Raw genomic sequence first — 9,980 nt, 5'->3', positions numbered from 1 at the left:
GATCAACGATCGTCCCTGCACTCAACGTCGCTCCAGCAGTAGTAGCATGTTGCAAACCACCATCGTACGTTGTCCATGTAAATGCCTCTGCTCCTTGTCTACTTCTTCGGCTAGATTTTTTGACAGGTAATCACAGCCATTTCTGAGTTGGCGTCAACGCCACTCGCCATGTCGAGGCCTAAATAACTGGTCCTCTGCTTCGAGTAGTTCTTGCTTGGCCTCATGAACTCCAGGAAATTCACTACTGCGACCATGAGCTACTCTATCTGCCCACGCAACAAATAAATATTTCAACCAAGCGCGATCGATCGCTGTTTGAAGTTGTGAATTTTCAAGCGCTTCCAGCTCACACGAGTCAGCGCTTGTCTACGCAGACTAGCACAACTAATACTCTTGTACAGCTTGGCGGAGAGACAAAGGAGAAAACGGAGAAAACACAACCTTGAGTCACTTTGGCTAACTGGATGACAGAAACTGTTGACAAGGAAGTTGCTTTGCTGACACGAGGCAGGGCAAAGCGGCCACGCAAGATTTATTTTTTCATCCACCATTTTCGGAAAAAATATTTTTTATTCATGTGCCGCGTGACGAACCGTGACAAAACACGTGCATGCGTGGGCTAACTTCGCTTTGCTGCTCAAAGCCGTCATTTAAAATTTTCTCACCTTTCCCACTATTCACCCCTGTAACTTGGAAAGTGACCATCGTGAATTCCTACAACAGACACGCAAAGGGTAGTGCTTAAGAGAAATGACACACATTGTCAGAAACGACCTGCCCAGGGCTGCTGAACCCTAAAAATTACCTATCTCCCAGTTTGGGGCTTTCACCCCGTGCATCCGGACTTGGAACTCAAGCCAGTTACAGCAGGGTCAAATTTCCTGGGGCACTGCCTACGAGTGGAAGCGGCCTACTAGCAAACCAAAAATTTAAGCAAATCCAGCACCCACATTGAAGCTGGGCCCATTTACCCACAGGTACATTGAAAGAACACAATCACAAAAATGGTCCAAAATTCACCATTTCTCACCTTTCCGACTATTCACATCTGCAACTTGGACAGTGACCATCGTAAATTCCTACAACAGACACGCAAAGGGTAGTACACAACAGAAATGACACACATTGTCATAAACAACCTGCCCAGAGCTGCTGAAACGTAAACAAATTACCTATCTCCCAGTTTGGGGCTGTTTGCCCGTGCATCCGGACTTGGAACTCAAGCCAGTTACAGTAGGGTCAAATTTCCCGGGACACTGCCTACGACTGCAAGCGGCCGACTAGCAAACCAAATATTTCAGCAAATCCACCATCCACATGGAAGCTGGGCCCATTTACCCATAGGTACATTGAAAGAACACGAGCGCAGAAATGTTCCAAAATTCACCATTTCACACCTTTCCCACTATTCATACCTGGAACTTGGACAGTGACCATCGTGAATTCCTACAACAGACACACAAAGGGTAGTGCACAAAAGAAATGACACACATTGTCATAAACGACCTGCGCAGGGCTGCTGAACCCTAAAAATGACCTATCTCCCAGTTTGGGGCTTTCAGCCCGTGCATCCGGACTTGGAACTCAAGCCAGTTACAGCAGGGTCAAATTTCCTGGGGCACTGCCTACGAGTGCAAGCGGCCTACTAGCAAACCAAAAATTTAAGCAAATCCAGCACCCACATTGAAGCTGGGCCCATTTACCCACAGGTACATTGAAAGAACACAAGCGCAAAAATGGTCCAAAATTCACCATTTCTCACCTTTCCGACTATTCACATCTGCAACTTGGACAGTGACCATCGTAAATTCCTACAACAGACACACAAAGGGTAGTGCACAACAAAAATGACACACATTGTCATAAACAACCTGCCCAGAGCTGCTGAAACGTAAAAAAATTACCTATCTCCCAGTTTGGGGCTGTTTGCCCGTGCATCCGGACTTGGAACTAAAGCCAGTTACAGCAGGGTCAAATTTCCTGGGGCACTGCCTATGAGTGCACGCGGCCTACTAGCAAACCAAAAAGTTGAACAATCCAGCAACCACATTGAAGTTGGGCCCATTTACCCATAGGTATATTGAAAGAACACAAGCAGAGAAATGGTCCAAAATTCACCATTTCTCACCTTTCCGACTACAGTCGTCCCTCTCTAATCCGGCACTTGTTTATCCGGAACCCTTGCCAACTGGCGCACTTTCTGACGAAACCGATTTTTTCGTTCAATTCCTACATCTTAATCCGGCACTTGAATTCCGCCTCCGGCAGTGACTTTTTGAAGCGAATCGCTCAAACTGCACGTAGTTTGATTTCAAAATCCGGCAGTCGTAAATCGCGTACCGTACAGGTGCACTCTTTGCCAGGCCAGGATAGGCCAGTCTGGTCAGTGCCGCGCACGCAGGGCCACTTCAGAGTTCAGTTCAGTTGACAACTGTACTCGACCTCGCTAGGGAGAGTTCAGTTCGGTTGGTTGTTAGGACTTTTCCGAACCCTAACTCAATTTATACAAAGAGAAAAACCAAGGAACTACAAGTTACGCTATACTGTCCACTAACAATACCAGTTACTAAACAATCAGCTCATGCGATAACATTACATGACACTGACCGACGGTACTGACGTTCTACAACTAACTACAACGTGCGACCTGCATGATGTCGACTGCTTGCGTGGCCTTCTCAAGAGGGTCAATGTTGTCCAGGAGACAACGGCTAAGCAGTCAACCATACTTTCTTATTTTAGCAAGGAGTAGTGTCCTGCCAATTTTCAGGTGTGTGTGTGTGTGTGTGCGTGTGTGTGCAAGAGTACATGTGAACATGTTCTCTGTTTTACTTTATCACTTTATCACTGTGTATATTCCTGGAGAACAGTTGAGAATATAAAGCTGTGCACCAAATACTTGGGTCGACACGGAAAAACCCTGCGCTTTGACGTATGATACATGCATGCAATTGGGTAGGGCCGGGTCAGAGGGCAGGATTTCTTAATCCAGCACCCTCGTTAATCCAGTAGAAAACGCCGTAGCAAAAGGTGCCGGATTAGAGAGGGACGACTGTATTCATACCTGCAACTTGGACAGTGACCATCGTGAATTCCTACAACAGACACGCAGAGGGTAGTGCTTAACAGAAATGACACACATTGTCAGAAACGACCTGCCCAGGGCTGCTGAACCCTAAAAATTACCTATCTCCCAGTTTGGGGCTTTCAGCCCGTGCATCCGGACTTGGAACTCAAGCCAGTTATAGCAGGGTCAAATTTCCTGGGGCACTGCCTACGAGTGCAAGCGGCCTACTAGCAAACCAAAAATTTAAGCAAATCCAGCATCCACATTGAAGCTGGGCCCATTTACCCACAGGTACATTGATAGAACACAAGCGCAGAAATGGTGCAAAATTCACCATTTCTCACCTTTCCCACTATTCACACCTGCAACTTGGACAGTGATCATCGTGAATTCATACAACAGACATGCAAAGGGTAGTGCACAACAGAAATGACACACATTGTCATAAATGACCTGCCCAGGGCTGCTGAAATGACACACATTGTCATAAACGACCTGCCCAGGGTTGCTGAACCCTAAATATTACCTATCTCCCAGTTTGGGGATTTTTGCCTGTGCATCCGGACTTGGAACTTAAGCCAGTTACAGCAGGGTCAAATTTCCTGGGTGACTGCCTATGAGTGCAAGCGGCCTACTAGCAAACCAAAAATCTAAGCAATTCCAGCACCCACATTGCAACTGGCGCCATTTACCCACAGGTACATTGAAATGAAGAGGTGTGCACAAATGGTCTAAAATTCACCATTTCTCACCTTTCCAACTGTTCACAGCTGCAACGTGGACAGTGACCACCGTGAATTCCTGCAATAGGCACACAAAGGGTAGTGCACGATGTTTATGACACTTTGTCATAAACGACCTGCCCAGGGCTGCTGAGACCTGAAAATTGTCAGGGGTCATTGCGATATTTTTGGGGTGAGTGCGTGTGGGTGCCAGCGGCCTACCAGGAAACCAAGAATATGATCAATGTGAGCATCACATAGGTAAGGAGTCACACACACACAGAGTTATACAGACAGAGAGACAGAGAGAGAGAGACACACACACACTAGTAGCTAACCTGTTCATTGATAGTGTCTAGGTCGTCAAATATGCACTTCATAGGTCGTCAAATATGCACGTCATAATGTCGTCAAATATGCACTTCATAGCTCGTGCTGGCAGTGAACCATACTTAAGGCTGTCAATAGCAATCGGAGCACAGTCATACAGAAAGACACATACAGACACACACACACACACACACATGTGCAGCATGTGCAGCATGTGCACAGGCTCACACATGGACCGAAAGAATATACGCATACCGTAAAGTCTTGTATAAAAGCCGCACTTGAATAGAAGCCGCCCTCGAATAGAAGCTGCAATTTTGGACCATCAAATCACACATAAGCCTAGTTTTAGTGTTGACATACATAGAAATACCTGTCTTGTATAGAAGCCTGTCTCATATAAAAGCCTGCAAAATTTCACCAAGAATGTCATAGAAGCCGCGGCTTTTATAATTATAAGACTTTACGGTATGTACCGAAAAACAAATCAGCCACTCAAGTCAGAGAGAGAGGAGAGAGAGAGAGAGAGAGAGAGAGAGAGAGAGAGAGAGAGAGAGAGAGAGAGAGAGAGAGAGAGAGAGAGAGAGAGAGAGAGAGAGAGAGAGAGAGAGAGAGAGAGAGAGCGAGAGGAGAGAGAGAGAAATGAACAGACAGATAGATGAACACACATACACACGCAGACACACGAACAGACAGACAGATAAACACACATACAAGCAGGCACACCGATGAAGAGACAGTGAGACAGAGAGAGAGACAAAGAGACAGAAACAGAGAGGCAGAAAAAGAGAGACGGAGAGAGTATGTCTGGTTATATGTGTATGTGTGTGTGCGTGTGTGTGTGCGCGCGTGTGTGCATGCGTGCGCGCGTGCGTGTGTGCGTGTGTGTGTGCTAGGTGTGTAGTGCCAGCTAGTTCGGTTGGTGGGTACACTTATTCCAGATGGTGTTGGGGTCGGTTGCCAAAAGGCTCTGCTGTTTGAAGGTGTATTGTTGTACCTGCCACCTTTGTTGGTTTCAGGGTTCATATACTTGCTATAAGAAGTATACGTACATGCGTGTTAACCATGGACTGCTTCTGGCTAGATCATGTATTGTCTAATCAATGACGGTGCTAGTCAAGCTTATGTCACTTCCACTCTGTTTTAGCCACCCACACTACACTAGCAAGTATTAACTTCGCTGGGGGCCTGGGGTCCCGGCACGGATACCCTGATGCCGTCAAACCGTTTCCTTATCCTCGCCCATTTACTGACGTGTGGTGAGCCGTAAAATGGGAAAATTTCATCTCCAACACCCCCCCCCCCCCCCACCCAGAATCTGGTCATTTCAGGGGGTGTCGGCTGTTGGGCGCTTCAATAGGCAATTGAGCCAACTTTCCATGCTCTTTTTAATTCTCTCTCCTCTCTCCCGGGGAGAACCACTCGACCAGTTTTGGCATTGAGCATGTACAAGTACAAGTGTGCTAGGGGTGAAACTGAATGAGTTGCTAAGTCGTCTGGCCAGTCGATAAGGCTGATTCGGTAGAAGGAAGCCGCCGGTATCAATTTGCATTTATGCTAACAAACAGTACATGTAAAATGCCGCCCAGAATTCTATGTAGTTCATGCATATGTCCTGCCATATAAGGTGATGTGCTGAGAAGTACGCTTGGCACCAGAATACAGTTTGCTATAACCCTTTGCGGACTGATGCCGCACATGTGCGTCAAAACGTCATACCCTGATTTCCTGATGCCGCATATGTGCGTCAAGTAGAAGCGCATACTTGTACAGTGCATATACATCACTGTTCAAATTGTCGTAACTCCATTGTCCTTTATCCGATTGTCGCGAATGATGGCTCATTGGAAAGGTGAGAGAATATGCTTTCCAGTGGTATGTCGTTTGATATAGCGCGGTGCGGAATCACTGAGTATCGAAGAACGAAACACGGATACGCTTGAAATTGTTTCGAAAATTTGTTCGCAGAGCGCTTCAAAGTGCGTCGGCGTGCCTCAAACGGGGACTTTCCCAGTGACTCATCGTTGCACAGCGCATGCGAAGTAGAGATCAAATGAATCGCTTGAGCTTCATGAATCTGCAGGACTTTGAATCATCGTTCTACGTTGAGTAAAAATTGAGAAACGATAAAATTTGTGGAGGTGGGTACAGAATCTCGCTCAGGCGCAATAGGGCAGCTCTCAACAGGCTTGAAGGCGATTCTGTTGCTCCTGCCGGGTGTCTAGTGGCGATATTCAGAGAGAGAACATCTGTAGCTTTCCAATGCGACCAAAAAGAAATAATTACGAAACTGGTGAGTGAAATTAGATAATTTTCAAATGCATACTGGGACTATTGCGTATGGCAGGGCGGCCGGTGGCAGGAATCAGGGGATTTAGCACCAGGGCGCAAAAGGTTAATAAAAAGCCGAGTACCAGAACAGTGCAAAACTCAATCCGCATGGAGATGTTTTAACGTTGAAACCTACAATGTGCTCATATTGTACTTCGATTTGCTTGTGCGTGGGTGTGACCATGCATGTGATAGTGTGCTGCGCTTGTGTTCATATGTGACAGCAATATCAGTCGATAACCAGTCGGTAGTCTGTCGATAGGATTGCATCTACTGTAAAACCGGAAAGTTTAACAACCAAAATGTTTAACGTTTTTGTGATTTTGGCATGATAACGTGCAGAAAGTTTAACGATGGCTACCTGGCCACGCATCTGTATGCCCATCTTTACACAGACATCTCAAACCGGGTTTGCGATCACGTTTCTTCACAGAACGAATTGGTCGTTGAAATGTTAGACTTTGTGACTCGTTAGACTTTCCGGTTTTACAGTAGTCAATAAGGAATATGGATCAATCATTTCACCCCGCATGTGTGTGTGTCTGTCTGTCTGTGTGTGTACAGGGGTGGGGGTTGTGTGTGTGTGTGTGTTTGTGCGGGGAGGGGTGCGTGTGTGCGTGTGCGCGTGGGTGCGGGTACATGCATGAATGCGTGGGTGCGTGAGTGTGTATCTGTGTGTGTGTGTATGGGGGTGCGTGTGTACGTGGGTGCGTGTGTGAGTGTGTGTGTGTGTGCGTGTGCATTCGTGCGAGCGTTTTCACGTTTGTGCACATGGGTGCATGCGTGCACGTGGGTATGCGAGTGCGCGCATGCATGAGCAGGTGTGTGTGTGTGTGCGCATGCGTGCGTGCGCGGACGTGTGCGTACGTGTGCTTGTGGGTCAGAGACAGAAAGAGAGAGAGGCAGAGGGATGATAGACAAAACAACATTTCAATCTGAGCACTAACTTTGTAGTTGGATCCAAATATACAGAGGTACAAGTGCAATCCTGGCTTCTTCGCATTCTGAAATGCAGCAACAGCCACGTCGTCCTGAGCCTTGTCCCATTCACCCATGGGAATCGCCACGTTGGCTGCTCCTCAACCATCAAACCCCACGAACTACGCACGCTGCATGCGCCAGTGCCGCTCCACCAAGTGGCCTGCCATTCTGAACCTTACGCTGAACTTAGCGAACCTTTGCTCCTGCCACCACGAAGGGCCCTAGGTTCGTCTTCAACATCGAGCAGCTCGACTTCGATGTCCGTCTGCGACATCTCTACGTCTGCGTGTGCCGTGCGCCAGCTCGTCAGCATGGATGATCAGAATCAGCATATCAAACTTCTCTGTTTCCGTAAAATGCAGTGCTTCCTCCGCCACAATCTCGAACAACTCGCCATCCCGATCATTCTCTTAAGCAGCATCCACTACGGCTTCATCATCTTCATACGAGACCGAGGAACTGGAGGCGGGTTCACCGAGGAGGCGGTAATACAGCTCGATCGCCTCTCCCGGAGGGATTTCGCCGTGACGGACACTGCGCATTTCTAGGATCGACCGCTCAGCCACAAACTCAAATTATTTGACCTACCGAGGTCAGTGGATATGCTGTGTAGACCCTCTACGGCTTTTCTAAGTCCTACGTCATTAGGTCTGTGTAGGCGCACGGTCACTACAGCGACTTGGCCCATAGCTGCGACCGTAGATCTACGCGTCAGGCGGACGTGTTTAGCCTTTAGGTGGTGAAATCCCCGTGCCGCAAGGTCCCCGCCACACAAGTACCGGTATCGGTATCGGCATCTGAAACCACCCATGCGTTATGTCCGGTCCGCACTAGGCCGATTTTAGGCCGACATGGACTCGTACGAAACATTCTCGTTATCCGGGCGAACATAATAATTGCCTCATGCGGACGGTGTTGTCGTACAAGTATTAGTTTCCCTCAAACTACATGTAGGGGAAATATCCGTAGATCACCTGAAAAGGGTGGTCAATTTTACCAATAGAAAACCGAGCAGTTTGCGCAATCTGATAATGATGTATTCATGTAATGAATTCAGTTTAGCGTAGGCGCACATCTCGCAACTACGTATCTGCTGCGCAACAGCGCCTTCTACGGTTCTGGCCGCGGCACTTGTTTAGCGCGCCTTGCCGCGACCGGCAAGACTGCCTGCTGTGCATCACATTAATTTATCCGTACGCCATCACAATAATTTAAATTCAGTTTTGATCGGGTCCGAGTCCGCAACGTGGCACATCTCCCTGCCATTCTCAGTTTTGAGTCTTCTCTGCTTTGGCTCATGCCCGACTTGCATCCTGCTGCCTTTGTCTTTTGCTGACCCACCATCCCACCACTAACCATTAATACTACATTGCATCATTCCTATTTCAAGTACAATAAACCTGGTGGCGAGTCACTCATAACTGGTCTGCCTTTCTATTGCGGCATTATGACCTTATGGTCCTGCCTTTCCATTGCGGCAATCACAGCCTCCGGGCTTCTGCCTTTCTGCGGCAATCACAGCCTCCGGGCTTCTGCCTTTCTGCGGCAATCACAGCCTCCGGGCTTCTGCCTTTCCATTGCGGCAATCACAGCCTCCGGGCTTCTGCCTTTCTGCGGCAATCACAGCCTCCGGGCTTCTGCCTTTCGGCGGCAATCACAGCCTCCGGGCTTCTGCCTTTCCATTGCGGCAATCACAGCCTCCGGGCTTCTGCCTTTCCATTGCGGCAATCACAGCCTCCGGGCTTCTGCCTTTCTGCGGCAATCACAGCCTCCGGGCTTCTGCCTTTCTGCGGCAATCACAGCCTCCGGGCTTCTGCCTTTCTGCGGCACTCGCAGCCTCCGGGCTTCTGCCTTCCTGTGGCAATCACAGCCTCCGGGCTTCTGCCTTTCTGCGGCACTCGCAGCCTCCGGGCTTCTGCCTTTCTGCGGCAATCACAGCCTCCGGGCTTCTGCCTTTCTGCGGCACTCGCAGCCTCACGGGCTCGTGCCTACCTTGCGGCAAAGACCAAGCAGTTCCTCATCACCAGTACTTGCCCAACACAACCTAGCCTTATTCGTGTGGTGTATGCCTGTCTGCATGCCGTCTGTGTGCGCGGAATGCTAATGATGTATGATGCCTGTCTGCATGCCGTCTGTGTGCGCGGAATGCTAATTCCCAGAATGCGTAAGCATGCCTGCGCGCAAATCTGCAGATTATGCAAGAAGAATGCATCTCCTCAATGTGCAGCCAAACCTGCGCAATCTGCAAATCGGGTCGCAGATTGCCCCCCCCCCCCCACACACACGGATTCGGAGTGCTCTTCATGTTTTTTTTCCCACGAAATTCACAGTTTGCACCCTCACATTGCGTCCCACATGGATTTGCTGTTACTAGTGTTAGTGCTCTTCATACTTTTTCAGGGAAATCCAAAGATTGCGCTCCACATGGGTTCGCTGAGCTCTTCTAATGTCCTTTTTCAATACTGGTTGCCCCCACAGATTGCGTCACACATGGATTCGCTGCGCTCTCTATATTTTTAAAGGAAATTCACTAATAGCGCCCCACACAG

The sequence above is a fragment of the Sycon ciliatum genome, chromosome 1, assembly GCF_964019385.1.
Source record: "Sycon ciliatum chromosome 1, ocSycCili1.1, whole genome shotgun sequence".
Taxonomy (NCBI): domain Eukaryota; kingdom Metazoa; phylum Porifera; class Calcarea; order Leucosolenida; family Sycettidae; genus Sycon; species Sycon ciliatum.
Note: the sequence above shows the minus strand (reverse complement) of the source record.